Raw genomic sequence first — 23,914 nt, forward strand, 5'->3', positions numbered from 1 at the left:
TTCCTCACTCTGTTTCATGTTTATAGATAAGACTATTGATCGCGAAGGGAAATTGATGTACATGTTTACATGTTCTTTTGTAACATAGACCTTTTTGTGATTTTTTTGTATATCTAAGCAAGTGTTCCTGCATCCCTCTTCTGCACTATAGGCATGGCTTTTATTCTGTTTGCTCCATTTCTAAAACGTTTTGCTCATGTGCATTTTTGTATTTTTTTACACCTCTAGCACTTTAACGTCCTGAATTTTCATTTGCCTTAATTTGTAGAATGAATTTGAGTTTTAGCCTTAAAAATCTTAAGTTTTCACTATCTTTTGTTTCTTGTCCTACAACTGTTATTATTGATCACCATGACTTCATTCAGCCTTTCCTGAACGTCTATGACAGGCAGAGAGAGTGCTGTTTCTGGTGCGATCTTTTGCAGCTGACATTTCACTGTTTTAAACGAACAAGAAATTAGATTGCTCATAAATCACTTATTCTATATAAATACAGCGTAATTGCCCTCCGAAAATCCTCTTTTTCTTGTTCGTTTTAGAGACCTTGATCGAAACTGATTTTAGATGTCAGAAAGGATTTATTTTCTCTGTATTTCCTACATTGCTTTGTCGAGATTTTAACTTTATTTTTAGGCTCAGATTTCAACTATAAATCATACACTAATTAATAGCAGTAAATACTGATGTTTTGCTCCCTCTTACCACAAAAATATATATGTTTTGTAGCTGGGATGAACTTTATTTCGTACGCGTAGCTACTGCGATTTGGACACGAAGCGGTTAAAGATGGCGGCAAATCAGGCACCCAGAGGGGGGGGGGCGATTTCTCGCCTCCATAACTAAAATGCCAAATAGGAGTGGCTTAAGCGACATACACAGTCGTGTAACTGACAGTTTGAGGTAGCCTATCGTGTAAATTTCGCTTTGTTGCTGATAGGTTAAGCTTTCGAAACTCTGCCCCAAAGTCATGTGTCTGATTTTTCGCCCTGTTTCGTTGGTTAAACGCAATGATCACAAGCACCACCATGGTAACTGGGATGTGTAGTTTTTAATTCAGTTTGAATTATAACTGTACGTACTGTCTTCATATTTGGCCAGGGCTTTAAAGAGAAGGCGCGCCAAAAAATTTCGGTGCCGTCGTCTCCGCTTTAAAGGTACCCCCGTGCTGGAAGAATTTGACCTCGGAACGTTTGCCCAGCGTACTTAAACTTAATATGGTCAGTAACGGTAAACAGTAACATGGTAAGAAGGAGCACGTACAAACGTTTTCGAAATAACCACATGTAAGACTCTGATCCTAAAAATGTTTAGGGAGAAAGTGGAATACTGGTGTGTATTTTTTCTTTAAACTACCAATACCAGCCATATACAGTCTGTAACGTAGGGATTTCTATATGTCTTTATTTAGTGTTTACATTAGCGACAAAGGCTAAACTTTTAGCTTCAGTAACGTGTACATATCTCCCCTTTTTATAAAACGACTTGGTTGAAAACTGTTCCAGAGCCACTGTTGTTTCATCAGTGAAAAGTACATCATGAAATGCCTCTCCCTGTTCAATCCACTGGAAAAAGAAAAGGAGCATAAAGCTTCTGATGGTCATAAACGATATTCATTTAGGAGCAGCATCAGAGGTATGTTTTTAACTGCACTGCATTGGAGAGAATACCATAGTGTGTTTTTTTTTTTACTCCCTGGCGGAAACTGGCTTCCAGAAGAATCAGTATGGCTCAGAGATTAAATAAAATTTCACAGACATTAACGAAGAGCATAACGCGTGTACTGTATACACTGCAAGTACAACCCAACTCTCTGCAGGAGTGCTGGCTGTGACGAATTGAACCGGTTTCACGGGTATTTTCAAAGTAGGAGGCGAGATTTCCAGCGAAAGACACCCCCTCAAAAACCCAGTAAATACAGTACTTACTAGTTAAAGGCTAGGCTCCCGACTACGGCGAAAGGAACCCTTCTTTCATTAGAAGACAATGAACATATTTTAGCCCTGAATGAATTAATAGCAAACATAGTTTACATAAAAGACATTTTTCCAAGAAAGTTTAGCCTTTGTCACTAATGAAACCACTAAATAAAGACATATATAGAAAAATCTTAAGGTTTTTAAAATACATGACTTTGCTAAAATTTATTTGAAAATAAAAACAATTACAACTGCCAGGGGAGAGAGAGAACAGGGGAGGGATGTTGGTTTTGCATAAGGGGCGGGGCTATGGAAAGTAGGTATGTTTGGGAATGTGTAGTTACATGTTCTGGCTGTTTGTGAATTATCGTTGTTGAGTATGGAGTGTTGAGGTATTGATTTTGTGTAATGCTTTATGTTGAAAATTGAGGTGGATTTTGTTTATGATAAACAGGATAAACTGGGATGGGAGGAAGGTTTGGTTTTGCATAAGGGGCGGGATTATGATAATTGGAGGACTTGCGAGAGTAAAATGGTTTGATTATTTGATTTTGTATTGTGGTTGTTATCTATGTTTTTGGTTGGTATTATGTTTATATGGTTGTTTTTGTTGGTTGGTTGTTATTATGGTTATTAATAATACGATCTATAGTTGAAATCTGAGCCTAAATAAAAAGAAAAAGCAAGTGATTAGGTTTATGAGCAATCTAATTACTTATTCGTTTAAAAAGCTATATAAAATAAAGTTTATTATTAATTTGCTGGACAGAGCGGTGAACATTATTATGCATAAGACAAAGATAACGATCCTGATCAGTTTAGAAATCTGTGTATGCTGTAAGGTTTTTATTTCTTAAACTTTTAAAATACACGTTTAGAATTGAAAGAAATCCTCTTCCTGGTATAGCAAACCAGCACGTCTTTTTTCTCCAATCAGAGGGGTGTCAGATGGTGTCAGCCAATCACCATTCTGCGTTGGGTAGCAACGGGTGACTGTTCTCAGGCGGAAGATGTAAACAGCTTAATGTTCGTGTTAAATATTTTTTTTTAATTAAAATTCATTCTATACAGCAATCGCATATTTGGGTACCGTTTCATAAAACTTTCATGCTTAAAATGTTTAGGGAGAAATGGAAGACTGGTGTGTATTTTTTCTTTAAACTACCAAGACCAGCCATACACAGTACAGTTTACATACATACAGTAATGTTTTAAATTAATATCGTTTATGACCTTCAGATGCCTTATGCTCCTCTTCTTTTTATGCTCAGCTACTAAAATTTCCCTTTAGTGGTAAAATCCATATAAATATTCAAAACTAAGCGGATTAAAATGTGCACAGTAAAGACATTAAATGATTCAATCTTTGCACTACCAACCAATGCACCACGAGTGCCCCTGTTGGTCATTTTGGCCAGCCAATCACTTGCCCTGCGGTATGCTCCGTTGCCCCGCGGTGGCTTGTGGGTAGGTTACCGTACCGCGGGTTTTTACCGCGCATTTTGAATGGCTGCATCTGTACCTCTCTCATTTTGAATGACTACATCTGTACAGTATGTGGTTAGAATATGACATTTATGCCATTGGTGACTTACACACCAGACTTGACCTCTGTGGAATATTCAGATGGGATGAGTTGGGATTCTGTACATTGGAGGCTCAGAAACCCTAGAAGAGGCACATGTTGTCCAGGCTGTATGAGAAGAATGGAAGAGAATCCTACAAGACAGCACCTGCAAACTGATGCAAAGCATGAACCACTAATGTATAGCTTGCTACAAATTATTCTAACCTGTGTCACAGCAGATCCCCTGTTAATCAATCCTGTTGATGATAGATGTTGTCCAGCATAAGGAATTTACCTGCTTCGATTCTGTTATATAGAATGTCTCACCACCTGATTGGTAAGATTGTTATTCTCCTGTTGATTACTTTTTGTATTTGTTGCACTTTGATGCTTTGTATATTCTAATCTAAAAAAGCAATGTGCCCTTCAAAAAAGGGTCTATTGTTCTCACACAAATAAATGAGCCAATTGTCAAAAAATAGAAGAATATCAGTGTTTTAAAACCAATCAACACTCTGTGGTACAGCTACTGTATATAAAAAGTCTTTGAGATGATGAAGATGTTAACCACCTCACATCCCAGGCAATTCCCAATGTTCAGAAAAGTTATATTGAAAATAATCAATGTTAATATAAAATCCTTTAAATTGGATTTTTGTTTTTCTCTTTTAACTTTATAACATTTAGGTGAAAAAAAAATGTATATAATTGGATTTTGCCCCAACTGCTAAAGGTATTGAAACAACAGATCAAATAGCCAAACTTCAAATAATAGATGCACATGTGTATTTACGTTTCTAGTTGAGCTACATCCGTTGGCTTCTTTGATCTTTTCGTAATTCAGAGTTCCAATTCATTCAAGAGGTGCTCCTTACGATTAAGGTCAGAAAGTTGAGAAGGAAATTAAACTTTTTCAGTACTTTTCTCCTTGAACCACTGGGTTGCTCTCCTAGCATTTTCAAATGGTACATTATCATGCTGGTCCATGTACAGACCCTCACAATAAAATTCCAACAGTTTCACAGGAGTGATTGTTCACTGGTATAAATAATGTCACAATATGTAGCCAAGGTGTCCTTCACAAAAAGTATCCACAGTCCAAAATTGTGGTATATTTTATCATTATCAAACAGAAATCAAGATACTTACTGTACAATTAGATGGACAGCTCTTATCAAAAGTGATAAAAATGTGAATGGAAGAAAAAAGGACAAACACAAAATTGCCATACTCTGAACACTTATCAATCAATGTAGAACTGATAAAGGAATTATTATTCAACTGTTAGCCAAATAATATTTTATTGTGTGCACATATTTAAAGTGAAATTATGCTACTGGATAATTTATCCTAGCTTTGGCAAAACCTTTAAAAATGCAACTACAGTTGCTCTCTTTTTGGTAACTAGGTACAGTTTATGGACTTTTGATTTTGATTTAAATTCTACAAATAATCAGAGGTACTATTCCCTGGTATACTGTACTTACCTAAAATGTATATTAATGGTTGTTAATGTTTATTCTGTAATTGTATATTTTATTCTCTTACAATTAGAATTCTTATCCAGAATTTGAGTTTCAGATGTAAGCTTGGATTTATATGTTTGTATTCTGCAGCTGTAACCTGGTCCTTATGGAAGAATATTTTGCGCATGAATTCTCTGGGTGAAATTGTACAAAAGCAAGACTTCAGCACAAGTTACTTTCCCTTGATATAATCATTTGGTGCACTGATTATCAGACTCAGTATTGGATTCTTAAAGGTAGAAAATGGAAAAAGATCTTTCATGTTTATTGTATTATTTTTTAACCTACCTTTTCCTTAGTCAATGTACTGTAAGTGTTTGATCTACACTATACCCAGATGTATCTCAGTTTTCAGGAATCATAAAGAAGGCCTCTACTGCTTATCTTTCCAAGACATTTCCATCTAATTTGCACAGTGAGATACTGTACCCTGAAGGATTTCTTGTATATATACAGTATCCGCAGAAAAACCTGGGGATCCAAAGGTAACTTGATTCAGAATTTTAGAACTCCTTTAAGGAAACCTCGCAAAACAAAACAGCAGAACACCTTTAAATGTTGCTGAGATCTTGGTGATGTGAATTCATTAGAGATCTTCAAAATCAAATTGAAATATAACGATATGATTTCCCAAGTCAGTTATGTTACTATATTTCCCTAATAGATGTTATATATAACCTGGATTTACAGTAGGAAGTGACAGTATTTGTTTTATTGTTGGTATTTTCTAATACTTGCAAAGTTCAAATTAAAGAAAATAAACAACATATATAGTAGTTCAGGTGGGTAGCTGTGTCAGCTTGCATAGGCTGCAAAGGAACAAGTAATAGGTTTATTCCATGCTGAAAAGAGAAGAAAGAAAACACAACGTTTCGGCCATGGAGTTTGTAATTTATGTCATTCAAGAGTGGCGCTTTAGTTCAATGGTAAAATTCTTGCCTGCCATGCCAATGTACAAGTTGAACTTTTTATAAAATCACCCCTTAGGAATAATAAAGCTTTTCTATAATAATAAAATACAATAGATAATATGTGTACTATATTTATTTTTTAATTAATTTTATATATCACGGTATATTAAAATAATAATAATTTCAGATATAATGAATGAACTTCCAGACCAACAATATCCAGAATGCTGAGATAGACTAAATGAATTCAAAGATAGCCTTAAACAGAAATTGCAGTTGAAGTTTTTATGTGTATATGTGCTTTTAAATATGATAAGATATAGCTTTATTGTCCATCCAAAAGGGTGGAAACTTGTCTTACATAACTACAAAAAACAACACTATCTAGAATAAATACACATTAAAAAACCAACAGTCCTAGACATACACCAATACAAAGAAAAACATCTTGTTTTGCCCATATTACTCTACTGCTGCATATCATCTGACATCTTTATTTTGAACTGCAATATATTACAACACTTTAAACTATTTCTGTTTTTAACCAATTATTTCACTAGTAATATTAATAATTTTATCCAATTTCTCTTTACTCTTACAAAGAGCCAAAGAGCGCCCAGCTTGGTTATGCGGCGAGGGGCAGGATGGGTGTAGTAGTGGTCAGGGTGGGGACAAGGAAATCCACTGACCAGTGCAGCTGACCCACTTCAAAACGGGCATAGTGTGATGAGATCACCCTCATTCTTGTCAATAGTTCCCTAGTTTCGCACCCCTGTTATACATGTATCCAATTGCCACCCTATCCCTGTGTAGCTACCCAAATAGATCCCAATGTGTTGTTCTCTCTCGTCGCTCTTTCTGGCACTTGCTTGTTCTCTCTTACTTTCAGTCTGTCTTTTTCTCTGCTGAGCATGGGCGCAGGAGTGCTGTGCTAGCTGTACTGAAGTTCAATAAAAGCGCTGTTTTCTTTACTCAATGAGTGTCTGTTACGAAACTATTACAGTATTCTCTGCAAAATTTAAATGGTCATGTACTGTATCACTGTCCCTGAGTATTTGAAACACTGAACAGCCTCCACAAGTTGATTAATAAGGGAAAGCAGTTGAAAATTTAATATATTACTATCACATCTAGCTAGTTATTTAGTTATATCAACATTAATATGAAGCATGCTTGACTGGCACTACCTTTCCACTTTTCTTATCAGTTCAAAGTAATTCTCTATCATCTCCAGTAAACAATCCTACTAGGGCGATAACGGCTGCGTTTAATAGGCTTACAGAATTTCCCTGCATTTTAATTGTATTCGTATTGATGGAAAAGAGTAAAGGCTAATATAAATTATGAAATAATGTAAAGTATGAAAGTGAATGAAAGCAAAGTAAGAAAATAACTAATTTTAAAGCCTAAAAGTATATTTGTACCATTATAATCTAAAATGTATATATATGCTATTTTGCTGCCACTTTACTGTAGTTGACATAATTATAGTTTTTGTAATCATGTGGCTTCACCAAAGTTGAAGAAAAGCATAACACCTATTCCAGCTTCACTTTTCTGATGAAACACTGGATGAAGTGTCTCATGCCTTGGTTGTATTGTCTTCTTACTGTGGGGGCAGCTGTGGGTAGGCTGCATTCTTTTATTTTCACTCTCCTACTTTCATCAAGAAGCATAAATGAAAAGCTTTTTATGCTTCAGTTATATGGCTTTGGAGCTGCAGTTTGCAACCATGTTGATTTTTTTATGATGCTACTTTGTGGTGTAATGGAAAATAAAACTAATTGTCAATAAAATGACTGCTAGGCCAGCTAGAGAGATGAATTTTAATAAAAAGTATGCTCTTTTCAGTTTAATATCTAACACATCCCTAATGTACTCACAGATGTTGATCAGCTTAGGTGCTCCCATAAAACCCACTGGGAGCCTTCCTGGTGACATCATGTGACATTCCTGGTGTCACTGTCACTAGTCCCTATGCTGGTTGACTGTGGTGATGTATTGCAGGTCCTGCCCATGATTTTTAAACTAAAGGGAAAACATCCATATTTACTTCTGGCTCCTGGAGGGTAATGTCAAAGGGGAGAGGAGGAGAACTATTTATATATCACCATACTGTGATATATAAAATTAATAGAAATGTCCTACCATTGTTAGTATTTACATTTGCTCATTCATGTTCATTCATTGATTATGAATATTATTTTCATATTTGCATTTAAATATTGTTATATATAATTAATATAGGTGTCACAAATACTATATACATATTATTTATTTGATGTAACTATTACTCAGGAGTTTTTATTTCTTTAAAGTAGAACTGGAACATTGGCCAGGAAGTGAACCCAGGACCGTCTAGCTTAGAGGTAACAATTTTACCACTGAACCATAGTATGTGGTCCTTGAATCAATTAACTACCAAACAGACCACTTCTTATTTGAAACCTTTCTTATGTTCATTTGTCTATCTTGTTTGCTTCTTCTGTTAATACATCCTATTGTGAGCTGTCAAACATTCATTATCTCATTTTGTAAGGCTACCTCGTTGTAAGTCAAATTGTCAGTTCCTTCTGGTTTAAATTCTGCAGCAGGTTCTATGAAGAAGTGGTGATGTGATGGTTTGAATTTACTGGAACAATTAAAAAGTGGAATAGTACATTTTAAAAGTGTTGTTATTGTTACTAGGAATCAGTAAGACTAAACAAAAAATGATATACTGTATACGAACACAGATATAAAGACATGATAATGACAGACCAACAAGAGTTCAATCTGCCATGATTCAAAGCAGTGATCACTGACTTTTTATTACAAAGAATAACAAATAACATCTAAACATCTTCATTGTCCATTTACAGTTTATGAACTGTAGGTTAATTTTACAGTATATAAAATTAAAAATCTGGGAACCTTAGATGATGCTGGGATGGTGGTGCACAACAAGGACTCCAATATATTTACATCCATCTGTTTTGTAACCACTTTATCCAAAATATGGTTGCAGGGGAGCCAGAGCCTGTCCCAGCAAGCAAAGGGTGCAAGGTGGGATACACTCTGGACAGGACACCAGTCCATAGCAGGTCACACACAGACACAAATACAGACATGCACACATTTACACCGGGACCAATTTTCCCAGAAGCCAATTAACCTACATGTACGTATGTCTTTTGACCTTGGGAGAGAAAAGGTACATTACAATTTTTTTTATAATAATTTTTTTATATACAATTTTATAATAATAATAATAATTGCTTACACTTATATAGTGCTTTTTCTGGACACTCCACTCAAAGCGCTTTACAGGTAATGGGGACTCCCCTCCACCACCACCAATGTGCAGCATCCACCTGGATGATGCGACGGCAGCCATAGTGCGCCAGAACGCTCACCACACATCAGCTATCAGTGGGGAGGAGAGCAGAGTAATGAAGCCGATTGTTAGGAGGCCATGATTGATCAGCCGATGGGGAAATTTGGCCAGGATGCCAGGGTTACACCCCTACTCTTTTCGAGAAACACCCTGGGATTTTTAATGACCACAGAGAGTCAGGACCTCGGTTTTACGTCTCATCCGAAGGACGGCGCCTGTTTACAGTATAGTGTCCCCGTCACTACACTGGGGCATTAGGACCCACATGAGCCGCAGGGTGAGCGCCCCCTGCTGGCCCCACTAACGCCTCTTCCAGCAGCAACCTTAGTTTTTCCCAGGAGGTCTCCCATCCAGGTACTGACCAGGCTCACACCTGCTTAGCTTCTGTGGGTTGCCAGTTGTGAGTTGCAGGGTGATATGGCTGCTGGCCATGATATAAATATCATGGTATCATAATATCATAAATATCAGATATAAACATATATCAAAACCCTGATGAAGATAGAAAGCCCTTTGGGAATGGTTTGTGTGGATTTGATCAGCCTGTTCAGCACATGGCAACACGTAAGCTTGGACAATGACAGGCATCTTTATAAAATGGACCATAGCTACTCCCTTTGCTAGCATAAAAGAGTTCAAGTTTTTAGATTACTTACATTGATAAAAAATATTCTTAACCCTCACAATGGAAAATAGTTTCACTAATGAATTAGTTACATTATTATCTCTATTGAAACACTTTCAAATGCAATATTTTTTAAGCAGTCTTAATGAAAAGCATTTTGTTTACATTTAACATCTGTATATTTTTAACTTTTTTGTAATCAAATAATCAGACTCTTTCTGACTTTGTCATAAGGACTGCACGGGTCTGCTGTAGACTGCGGGAGTCCGAAGCATTTTAGATATTTTCAGTAATGTGACTACAGTTCTTTGTAAAACTGCCAGGTGGAGCTGTGAAAGCTTAATGGGACATGTGGAGCATTTGGGCTGTTACCAGAAAATGCCTGGTTTTGAATCCCTGTCTATGCTGAGGAACCGTCTTTTTCTAATTATAGAATTTAAGATGTCCACTGTTTAGACTTTTATTAATTTTAAACTGTTATTATGCTGTAGCTTGTTAACTTGATGTGCTTTTTCAGCTTTACATTCACATAGAGAAAATCCAAAGGTACATTTTGGTAGAAGAAAACAAAAACAGTACTGTAATGTAACACTGTAAATGCAGTAATCTAATGTACGCACAGTAGATGGTAGTGATAGCTAAATATGAAAACGTACCCAAAAGTATTCTACCCTCTTCATAAATATTTTATGCATCAAAGTCTTTAACTTGGTAACTTACAGTGGGTTCTGATGTTAATTTGTTTGTTCTAATATCATAAAGTTTATATACTGTACTTCATAAAATGTTATAATGTTTAATGATTTTCGAAGAATACGTAGTAAAAACACCACTTGCTGTAATTGTAAAAAACGTTGTACTTATTTAATACCACTTGATAGTTATATCAATATGGAATCATGTACCTAAGCTGCTAATATATCACAAGTGGACATTTCGAAAAAAAATTGACATCCGTTTCTTTTTAAAAAAAACTTTTATTGTCCTTGTAGTGGTAATGGTTTACTTTCGGTTTGTTTCTTATTTAGTGAATACATAAAAATAGTCCACTATTATAGCTAGTTGTTGGTTCCGGTGTGAATTTGTGTATCTGAATGATTTAAGTGATGGTTTTGTGATTAAGGATTCCTCACAGTTTCTTTAAGTTAAACAAAGGAGGGAAGAAGGGTTATTTTTACAATTGCCAGTAACTGGAGAGTAGCTTATCCATATGTTGAAACCACACCATAAAAGTGAAGACTGGCAGGTTACACCGTCAGTTGAGCCAGTCACTCTCTCTGTTGTTTACTAATGTACACTGTCTAGATGCCAATATTCTTGTTATGCGAACAAGAATAAGCTCTTGCTTGTTAAACTCCTAAATTCTGTCAGATTTGACTCTATATTCCCATCATTTAGCTGAAACAGATAAAGAAATCTGCAGAAAATGCAGTTTTATTAACAGACATTCCGACTCAAACCTGTGTCATACAGTGATATAGACGTGGGTAATGTGGTCCCCATTAAATAATGTGCTTATCATGCAAATCATGCTAAATTAGAAACATTGCAGAAGGTGATAAACTGTACATTATTTACTGGAGTGCAATTTAGTTTAAAGAAGGAAGTCCGTGAAGCCCCCCTATTTATTAGTACAAAAAATTGATGAGACGTCACGGTTCTGTACAGATTACAAAAAGTGAATGCTGAAACTCCACTAGAAATCGTATGTTATGTTTAACCATAGTCAAAGACCCATGTGCTGTTCCCTTTTGTAACAGGGTTACTCCCTGGAAAATAGATACCTGTACAAGAGTATCATTAGACAATGTTGTGTGGCTCTGGCAGAATTTCTCTATAAACTGAAGAGTTATAGAGGAGACACGTTGTGTATTGCCTCTTTTTATGGAAGATATTATTAATAACCTTTTAAATCTAAAGCTGTTAACTTTACTTCACACTTACATGTCAAGATCACTGTTTTGAAATAAAAAAATCAAACCTTTGTTTGGATGAGAACGTCATGATTGTGGGAGCTATGTCAGCATGCGTAGGCTGTAAAGGATCAACTAAAAAGGGAATAAAATACTTTTAGAGAAAACAATGTTTCAGTTGTAAAGAATATAGAGTCCCAATTCAATTGCAGCCTAAACATTTCCCCACACACCCTGCCCCCGCAACGATTGGAATATACACAAACAAAGCACTGAAAGCTTTACAGTATATGGTCAGGTTTTTTGCAGACGTAGGTATAGTACCAGCTTTATTCCCTTTCTTCTGATGCGAGATGATAATGCGCTGGCTGGCAAGACAACATTCCCTCCCATTTTTAATAATCCTGTGTCCAAAGCAAGTGAGAGAGAGTAGGAAGAGATTTTACCTTAATTTTTTAACTTTAAAGTCTTATAAACTGATGTTTTTACAAGATGTGGAAGAAGTGCAACAAATTATTACATTGCGAATTTTAATATTATTGATTTCTAATAGTTTATGCTAACACCTGATTTTCTTAGATGTAAATAAAATATTGAAATAAGTGTGACATTCAGAAAAAACAATCGAGAATAGTCTGTGGTATTTGTATAGAAGAAAATGTCTAAATGTTTTTTTAAAAAACAGAAGCTGTAGAAAGGTCCTTATGGTTAGTGGGTGGTAAACTATTTTGTCAGCAACCAGCTGATCTGCTTAACACCTGTGGAAAACGTGATTTTTTTCTGTACGGAATGCGTGTTGCGCTTACAAAATTAAAGTGTTTAAAATGTTTAATTAAAAAGTTAAAAGAACTTACAGCTTACACAAAGACTCTAAGCTGATGGAACGGAAGAAAAATCATCTATTTTTCATACATAAAAAGTGTTTTTAACTATCTAAACCAGTTTTTTTATGGATTTTAAAGTCATGAAAAGTCAAATTTAGCCAGGCACACATAATTGTTTCTTATTTTTTATTTTTTTTAATTGAAAAAATCAGTTGCCCATCGTGCCTTACAATATTGTTCCTTTTTTATATTTTTGAGAGACTGAACATTTCAACTAATGCGTAAAAATGTAACTTAATGGCTTCTTGCATTATGAGCTTGCTTAAACATGGGACCCACTTTATTCAAACTAAGGATTCTAAAAATGCAACCAAGTACTAGATATTTCTAAATAAAAGCTGTGAACTTTTTCAATAATTGCAATATTTAAAATGCCTGTGGTTTGAAGGCTCTGTGCCACAGCAGAATTCACAAATGCCAATACAAACAATCAGATTAACAAGAGAGTGTGACGTTACTTTTTGTCAATGAAAATATAAAGTCTTTGTATATTGATTTTAGTGTCCTTCTTTCAGTTGGTTGGAAAGAAGTTGTTGTCCTTCTTTCCAATCACGTACTGTGGTATTTCACACTATTCTGCAGATAATTTCACACGGTATCGGGTTTTATCGAGCATGTTGAATCTGTACATGTGCTAATATAGGAGCTGGAAAATGCTTCTATGACACCAAAGATAGATTAATGTTTTAGTACACTTCTGTGTGCTGCTGTAAAACACGTATGATTTTTTTTCCTTTTAGGAAAAGTACGAAATTAATCATGTAGAGCCGCTATTCAACATTGTATAAAAAAATCTTTCCTTCTTTCCTGTTCTTTACAAGGTAGGCAAACAAGATAGTCTTTCCTTTTTAAAAGGTTAACAAACATTTTGATTAGTGAAAGATTCACCCAGCAACACTACTTCATAACTCGCACCATTTCCAAAACTGTTTAATTTGAGAAAATCGGAGCAACAATGAAACCTTCTGGCTGGCCTTACATGGATGGCAAAAATAGATTTAAAAAATACTTTGAGAGTATATGCTACTATCTCATGATATGCATATCTTCATAAGTTATATTGGGATGTTAAAGAACGGGGAAAGATTGCAGGCTATTAGTGTGTCTAGTTTAATTTGTTTATGTTAAAATAATCTTACAATGAAAACAAAGAGACATAATATTTTCCTAATTTCCATTAATTATTTATTGATAGGTAAAATATATCTTCCCATAATAATTTGCAAACTATTAGAAATAGAGAAATACAATTAATCATAATTAGTGGTGAACATTTACACAGTGTTTTAGAGAAAAGACGCATAGGTTATAAGTGAAATATTATTATTTTTGCTCAACAGAAAACAATGTGAAATAAGTAATTAATAAAGTGCAGTATTCTTTGCCTCTATTATTCTAGTAAACTCTTCTGATCTCAGCATGACATTTTTCCTGGGGCACTTTTATTCATATTATTAAATAAAATACTGAAATCACTGGGGATGGAGTAAGAAGAAAGTCCTTCAGTCATGCATGTTCATTGGTATCACTCAGATTCAAACCACTACATATGCTATTATCTTCAAACTGCATTTCCTTTTTTTTAATTCAATACATTATTTATTGCAACTGCAAGAGTCTCAAAGTGTAAACACATCATGGAGCCAAGGTATGTTCTCTCAGATGTTATTTTGTGTATATCATGAGAATGAAAAAATAAAGAAAGAAAATATGATGCTCAACTTAGAGCTAAGCATGTGCTGTCATTCAGATTGACTCTGCTGGATTTTGTATCCTGACCTAATCTATTTTCTTTCTCTGTAGAAAACATTTAAACCAAAACATTAGTGCTTGCTGCAATGTATTGTAAAAATCAAATTACACCATGCTTTGGTTAATGATCTCAAAGGCTTCTAAAACTGTTCCATACTCGGTCAATCTTGTTAGCAAATACCGAATCAAGACAAGCACTACCTTCTTTAAGCCTCTGAACTAATTGCATTAGAATTAAGACATTAACCATTTCTGCCTATATACTCCCATGTTAGAAAACTGAAATGTTGTTGTTTTTTTAATTTAGGGTAAATAAAATAGAAAATTACAAAATTTAAAAAAGCAGTAGAATGCTTGTTTGGACTTTTTTTCCTGTCAGCCTTTCTCTCATCTCTCTGTTTATTCCTTTTGCATACACACATTTATTCTAAAACATTCATTCTTACCTACAGCAGTCTTAAATACTCTGCTGCAGTCTATATAAGGTCCTTCATCTCTCCCACCCTCAATTTTGCTTCACCTGCCTAAAGGGGCTGTACAGTGGTGGAATGAACTACTCATTGACATCCCCACTTCTAAGTCCCAGACTACTTCTGGGTGTCTCCTCAAAATTCATCCATTAAGACAGCACCTGGGTTCTCTCTCACACTTCCATGACCGTTTTTCTCCAGCTGTTATGAAACTCCTGTTATGAAGCTGTTAAATTATATTCCTTGTTTAATCAATGATTCCTTATCTATTCAGTGCTTAAATCTCTGCTGACATCTCAGTCAAACTGTTTTGTTTTCTTGTCATTTTTATTTTTACTAGTTTTTAACTTTTGTACTGCATTTTAATTATTTTATTTGGATTTGCTTTGGGTATTTATGTATATATTGAGTAATATAGTAATAAGTATTAAAGTAGAATTTTAGTAGTTAATATAAAACTTTTTTAACATATATTATATTAATAATAGAATAATAGATTATTATTATATAGTATCATAATATAAAAATATGTAATAGTAAAACTTTAATATAAAGTTTAATGGTATTATTTATTACTACTTTTTACTAGTATTATTTATTTACTTGTGGAGAGTGGGAGATCTCACATCAAATGCGGATGACAAATATGGTTTGCACGGGCTGTTCCCATCATGGTGGTATAATTGGTGCAAGTGTACTGTATGTTTTTTGTTAAAGTCAATAATATGTCGATGTTACTTACTGTTCTGGGACTAGTTCCTTTCATCTGTTAGTTGATATCTCCCTGATGTGGACAAAGAATAAATGAACTCCAACAGGATTGTAAAGACACAATGTAGAGCCCTGTGTGGGACTATTTTCTAAATCTAGCCTACTGTATATACAATATTTTGACCTCTTCTGCTCTCTCTTGCTAATATTCTGACTGTGCCCTCCAACTCCAGCAAGAAATCATGACCCTGCTCACAATATTTTATTTCATGTGCCCTCAACCAGTTCTTAATCACTCAGAACTGACATTTGCTGTTGTGTTATTGTAGGTCTTACTAACCAAAAAGAACCCAAAACCATCAAATATTCAATAAGTAAGATTTTAATCAGCTAATACATATTGCAAGATCTACAGTTTTAATAGTCCATTACAGGCTTTCTTGGTAATGCTTTATGTAAAGGCAAGTAAATAAAAAAAACCAAATACCATAAATAAAAGGAATACTTCTAACTACCTACAGTATCTCCTATACTGGATTATCTCATTCTAACATTAGTGCTCTCACACATACTGTACTGAAATGAGATGGATGACTTATGTTACATTTGTTTGAGTCCTATGACTTCTTACTGGGAAAATGAGTTATAATAGCATCCTTGTTACAGTACATGTTGTTAGTGCTTCCTTTCCAAATTAAAAGCATTTTATTTGGAGTAATGTACCAATATGGATATGAAAGATATCAAACTTTAATATCTAAACACCCACTCCCACCTGCAGTAAACACATCTCACTCCCTCCAGCAACTATACCTTGTTTAGTTCTGCCAAGAAGATAATGACCTACTGTGAGCAGTAAAAATTCTCAGAGGCAGGATGGAAACGTGTAAAAATGATGGAAACAGATGAGGCTGATCTGAGGAAGATGGAGAATGCATCTTCAAGGTTGATCCAGGCAGGGTGGCTGGGCATTGCCCTGCAGGATTATGTTAAAGATTCGGCCATTGAAACCAAAACCAAGTAATGAACCCACTTGTGGGAGCTGAAAAAATAACCCTGAAGGAGATCTATACTGCAAACCAAAACCAAGTCCAAAGGGGAAGCCAGTAATACTAAACCAGGGAAAAAGTTACCAAAGCCAAGCCGTAATTTCCATACGTTGTTCCGAGTCTAGGGTTCTGGTAAGTGGAGGCCAAGAAAACCTCTAGCATTAATGTTCGGGATATTTCTCTACTTCTTTGATGAATTCTAAGCTCTAATTCTAAAGCCTGGGAAATTACTTCTTCTAAGGTTCTCCCCAAGTGTGGCATTGCTACCAGGTGATCCTTTATTTCTTCACATAATCCTTGCCGAAAAAGAAAAATAAGGACTTCATCATCCCAGTGAATCTCAGCCGCAGCTACTCGAAAGTCAATGGCATAATCCTGCGCAGACCTGCGGGCCTTGTGGATAGATGAGAGGCGGGAGGTGGAGTCTTGTCCAGCCGAGGAATGACAGAAAACCCCCTTTAATTTCTCTTGAAAGAGATCGTAGTCCTGTATTTCAGGAGCCCCACGATCTAGCAGGGCAGTAGCCCATTCCAGAGCACGGTCAGCTAACAAAGAAACTACAAAGGCTATTTTGTCCTGAGAAGAAAAAAAAGGTTTCAGGATGGAGCCTAAAAATCAGTGCACACTGTGCTAAGAAGCCCCGGCATTTGGTGGAGTTGCCATCAAACCTGTCAGGTCGGGTAAGCAGAAGAGGTCAAGGAGCGGGTGTAGTCGCTGGCGGGAGCGGCATTGCTATTACTAGTGGGTGGCATTGCTGAAAGGTGCGCCGAGATCTGTTGGACGGAAGCCTGTAACTGGAGTAAAGCTTGTCAGTGTTGATCCAAAACCGAGCGAATCTCCTCTTGCTCCACTGGGTCCATGTTAAAGGGCTCAGTATTCTGTTAAGGATTTGGCCAATGAAACCGAGACCAAGTAATGAACCCACTTGCGGGAGCTGAAAAAATAACCCCGAAAGAGATATATACTGCAAAACAAAACCAAGTCCAAAGGGGAAGCCAGCTATCCAAAACCAGGGAAAGAGTTACCGAAGCCAAGCCGTAATCCAAATGTAGCTCAAACTGAAAACCAATACTGAGCGAGGAGGTAAGGAAAAACTATGCTTAAGTACAAGATGAGAAGGAGATGTGGTGGTGAATATGTGGTTTTATAGGTTGTCTAATTCAACTTGGGCTATGCCTTCTTCTGCCTCTTCCGTTGCCGGGAAAATGGGATTGTAACAGATTATGGGCAGGACATGTAGATTTGTGCTACTAGTCCGGTGCTCGGTGAAAGAAACAGACTGCAGATATGCAGAGCAGGTTCTGGACAAACAGGGAATATTTTGGCGTGGCAATTAGGCTAAGTATCCATCTGAGACAAAGAGAACTACCAGGTACAGAAAGTAACTCAATGACAGAGCACCGGATTAGTGGCAGATCAGGGTTTAAATATTGTGACATGATGGAATTAGCACCTATTAATTGGAGGAAGGAAGTTGGGACAAAAGGGCTGGAGCAAGTCTGAACTGCCCTGGAATTCAACTCCTTGTGAAAATGCATCCAGTTTCATAGGAATAATATAAACATAATAGTTCCCAGTTAGCAAGGGCTGTGAGCTCTGGCTCACTTGGGCAGAACACTTGTCAGGTGCAAATTAGAACTGTATTTATTTGTTCAACAAATTAAATTTTAAATGGTGTAGTTTCTAAGAGGTAGTTTGCATTGTGATAACAAAATGTGTACTATTAAATATCTGTGGTTATGAAGGAATAACAGCGAGTCAAATGTTAATAGTAGAATGATAATAGATAGAAATCTAGATTAATAGAAAGTTAATTGGCCTAACATTTTCCACTGAGCTGAGGAAATGGCTGAAAAAAAGGAGTTCAGGAGCTCATCTTTATAGCTTAGCCATGCACTGGACTTTCCCTTTTCACTTACAGTTTTTTCATCCTATTCATATGAGAATTAAACCTAGAAATTTCAGTTAATTGGTCAAGCAGATTTTGAGCAGGAGCAGTTTGTATGATGGGCCAAATGTTTTTAATGGTTTATAACCCATTGAGAACATAAAAATTAATGTAGAAACTTTTATGAACCTGATGAAATTTTCCAGTTTTCAGTTGAACTGGTGCAAGCAGATAAAAAGATTAAACCATAGCACTTTATATTAATAATCAAGAATTAATGCTAGCTAATACTTTAATCAGGTTTACTATATAATGAATATGCAGTATATTAGAACAAGTAATAGGTTTATTCCATGCTGAAAAAAAGAAGAGAGAAAACGTTTTGGCCGTGGAGCCTTCTTCAGGTGTGAGAGAGACAAGGCTTCTCTCTTCTTTTTTTCAGCATGGAATAAACCTATTACTTGTTCCTTTGCAGCCTACGCATGCTGACGCAGCTACCCTCCTATGTAGTATATTAACTGTTAATAGACTATTTAGACATATTAATAGTATTATATATATCTATAAACTGTAATGGAAAACAGTGAGCAAAATATAACTTGTGAAATATTTTTACTTCAGCAAAATTATTATTTTAGTTATAGTGAACAGGCAAGAAGGCTGAGGGTTTGATGTTCAAGTACTGTAGATACTCCTCAAAGTACATATTCTGTAGTATTTTATATATTACAACACAGATATTATAAGATAACAACATGAATAGTCATTAAAAACTACATTTGTAACTTAGTTATACTGTATATTATACTATACATTTGTTATGAATAAAAAGTTTATCATTGAATCATATTATAAAGTTTGTTACCACTTATTTTAAGTGGAATTTTGAATACACAGGCCAGGTCATCATCTTGTTGGTGCAGGACAATGTTCCCAGTCACCATACTGGTTTTGAAAATTCTGTTGAATACTGAATAATGCCAAATACAGGTCTACCAAAACCACTTATAGCACCAGTCTCTTTCTGTTAAAACATTAGAAGGTATGTACATATGAAGTAAATAAACTGTCAAAACACTTTCCTTCTTATGAGGTTTGACAATCTAACCTTAGTAATATTTAGAAAATCACACATATGTGTTTAGTTTTGTCAGAAAAGGGCGTACAGTTTACTGTCCCTTAAAGTAGTACAGTGTAAACCACAATCCTAATAATTAGTTAATCAAGCATATCATACCAGAATCAAACCAAAACTTGCAAGATACTGTATTTTATCAATATTAGAAACAAACACCATCAAATGACGGAGTGTTAAAAGAGTGTTGTTTTTTATTTGTCTTTTTAAATCACGTACAAACAAAGGTTATTTTTATTAACAGGGATAATGTTTAACATTTAAATTTTTATAGTGTCATTTTATTTTTGTCCTTTATTTGTTAAAATATAATTCTGTGGTCACAGCCACACATTTGAGAAAAAAAAATAAATTTGAAATTTAATATAAAATTTGAAAGAACTGCCAAGTGCTCAAACTAAATTGTGAAATGTATTTCCATTGGTGATAGAACTGATTTCCAACTATAAATACCCGATACCTATAAAGAAACAGCTGACACATTGACAAAAGTAAAACATTTTAAAGAAAAACATGCTGTCTTATACAAAAAGCATAGTAACTTACATTTTTCTGTATTCCAAAAAGTTAATAAAAGACCCCAAATTGTGTTAACCTTCAGATTTCTGTGGATCTCATTTACAACCCTAACAAATGTGAACTTCATTTCACAGTATGTGATACACTGTTTGGAGAGTGGTTGTTTCATGTCCTAAAAGTAACATTCAAGCACTCTTTGTTTGAATCAATTGGATGATTTAAGAAACATATTTTAAATACAAGTGTTAAAAGCTTTTTTAGTAAGGAAACGTTTATTCAAGAACCTCAGTTGTGTTTGAATTTTAGTCAAGAGATAATTGTTTTTCTTTTCTTTATAAAACTCTTTATGCATGGATACAGAAGCACAGTGGTAATACGATAATATCACATTTTCATGTGTTGTGTTCCTGCAAATGAAAAAACTATAAGTATGCTTTAAGACAATACAACACTCATAGCCAAAGATTATACAAAATTTCAGTTGGAGACACTCTATTAAAAATCATTCCTGAGGAGAAGATTGAATTCAATTACCATATACAGATGAATCAGGGTGCCTTAGTCTTTTTTATGGCACAACTGTTATGATCTTTTTTTTTCTGTGTGAGTGGCCTATGAAAATTAACCAGAGCCTGGTTCACAAGAAGCCTTCATATACAAAATCTATAATAGCATTCCTAAGTACCCTTCAGTAAATCTTTAATCTGACATTAATATCCAAGCTAAATGTATTAAGTTCCTCAATTCTCATTTTTCAAATGTAAGCATTGACACATGCAAAGATATATTGCAGTGAAAAACTCTTCAGCAAAACTGTTATCTGCTTCTGACAGAACTAATGACAATATTCTTATATTATATGTAAAAGTTTACCAAAAGCTTGCGACCTTTTCCACTGGTTTAATAAGTTTGGATGAATAAATAATGCTTCCAGCCATTAACATAAGTACATAAGATAATGAAAGATAATACCATATATGCAGGCATTCAAACTTTGCGGTACAAACCTGTACGGCACGCAACTACCCACAAGCCACCGCAGCATAGCGCGGTATGTGATTGGCTGGCCAAAATGACCGACAGGTTCACTCGTGGTGCATTGGCCGGTAGTGAAAAGATTTAATCATTTAATCTCTTTACTGTGCATGTTTTAATCTGTTTAGTATTGAATATTCATATGGAATTTTACAACTAAAGGGAAATTTTAGTAGCTGATCATAAAAAGAAGAGGAGCATAACACATCTGAAGGTCATAAACAATATTAATTTAGGAACATAAACATATTATGTAATCTGTATATTGCTGGTATTGGTAGTTTAAAGAAAAAATACACACCAGTATTCCACTTTCTCCCTAAACATTTTAAGCATCAAAGTCTTACATGTGGTTATTTTGGAAACATTTTTACATGCTCATTCTGACCATATTAAGTTTATATACTTTGTGAAAAGTGATAATGTTTTCACCTTTTCTGTTAATTCGCTCTATATCAGCGTAAACAAAAGCATACTTTTAGAATTTGATTAACAGGGAATATAATATGGAATCGCCTATTTAAACAAATTGATAACGATATAATTATATTGATGTACTGTCTGGCGGAATAAACTGAAGAGTTACTTAATGTGACACGGAAGACAAAATTAATAATGTAGCGCTTTTGGGCTCACGTCCTACCAGCTGGGGAATTGAACCGGGCCTCCAGCGTCACTCAACAAGGAATACTGGTGTGTATTTTTTCTTTAAAATACCAATACCAGCCATATAGAGTTTCTAATGTAGGGATTTCTATATTTATGTCTTTATTTAGTGGTTACATTAGTGACATAGGCTAAACTTTTAACTTCAGTAACACATACTGCGTGTGGCATACATGTTTGTAATGACAATATAGTGTCGATAATATTTATTGTCAGTAATAATATCAGTACAAACTACAAACTACAAAAGTCGCAGCAGTGTTTGACTGTGTCATTTTTACGCCATTTTTTTGACCACACACAAATATTCTTGTGTCCATATCTTTGCAAGGGAAACACAGAAAGCCTTCAAAGGAAACGCATTTTAAAGACCTCTACTTATGAAAATTTTCACAGCTTCTACATAAAACTAGCAGTGGGCGGCACGCTATTTTCAGAGCCTCTGATTGGGAAAAAAAGACCTGCTGATCTGTTCTACATACCAGGAAGAGAACAAAATATGATTTTTTTCTATTCGAAACGTGTGTTGTCTTTATGAAATTAATGTTTTTTAAACGTTTAGTTAAGAAGTAAAAACCTTACAGCGTGCACAGAGATTCTAAGCTGATCATGAAGAAGAAAAATCACCCGTTTTTTGTGCATAAAAAGAGGTTATAAATGATCGAAACCTGTTTTTATAGCTTTTAAAGTCGTGCAATGTTTAAGCAGGAACACATCATTATATCTTGTTTTTTATTTATTTTTTAAGAATTAAAAAAATCATTTGCCCAGCCTAATTTTAAAGACCTCTACTTGTGAAACTTTTCACAGCCTGTACGTACAACTATATACACAATACTGCTGACAGCAGGAAAATTCCTATTCTTTACTCAGCAGCTTATTAAAAATAGCACCCATGATGTTCAAACCAATTTTTTTTACACAGAAGACTGACACAGCTTCGCGTTGTGAATCTCTTTTTCTAAGAAAACATTTGTCAGTCTGTCCGTGGGGGGAAGGTAGACTGTCTTTCATTGGAAGACTTGCCCTTTTCTACTTTGAAAATGAAGAAGGTGAGAAAAGACTTGTGAATCCGGTTTGTTCACAAACAATGTAGACACAGAGACTCAGATTTTTTGGAGTTAAATTCGGCACAACCAGCCAGCCAGCACTCCCCCGCGCCAGCTGCGCGAGAGAGAGAGCACACACAGGGGTGCGTAACCAGGGAACTATTTACACGAAAACGGGCGAACTCTCCAGACTGTACGCCCATTTCACAGTGGGTCAGCTGCACTGGTCAGCGACTTTCACGTGGGTTTGCGTACTACACCCTGCAGTACCGCTGTGTACATACAGTAGGAATATGTTGTGATATTCAGAAATATAAAAAAGGTCAATATAGTGTCCATAATATTTGCTATTTACGTTTTTCAAAGAAATTTTTATTTGTTAAAAGAAAACTCATGGCGACCTCCGACCTCAGCCTTATAAGTCAGTCACTTAAGCCATCACACCACAAACACAGTGACGTATCAAGCAATGAAACAGTCATACACATATCACTGGAAAGTCTTATACTACTGTTTGTGCAACAGTACATGAATATAATTATTAATTTCTTTAGACACGTGATTCCATATTATATTTCCTATTAATCAAATTCTAAAAGTATGCTTTTGTTTACTCCGATAACAAGCATATTTGCAGAAAAGGTTAAAACGATCACTTTTCACAAAGTGTATAAACGTACAGTAATATTGTCAGAAGGAGCATGTAAATACGTTTCCAAAATAACCACATGTAAGACTTTGATGCTTAAAATGTTTAGGGAGAAATGGAATACTGGTGTGTATTTTTTCTTTAAATTACCAAGACCAGCCATATACAGTACAGTTTACATACAGTAATATGTTTATGTTCCTAAATTAATATATTTTATGAGCATGTAAAAGGCATGGTGAATCGGAGATTCTCAAGACTTACTTTGTATGA

This window comes from Lepisosteus platostomus, chromosome 1, assembly GCF_059453375.1.
Source record: "Lepisosteus platostomus isolate fLepPlt1 chromosome 1, fLepPlt1.hap1, whole genome shotgun sequence".
NCBI classification, from domain to species: Eukaryota; Metazoa; Chordata; class Actinopteri; order Semionotiformes; family Lepisosteidae; genus Lepisosteus; species Lepisosteus platostomus.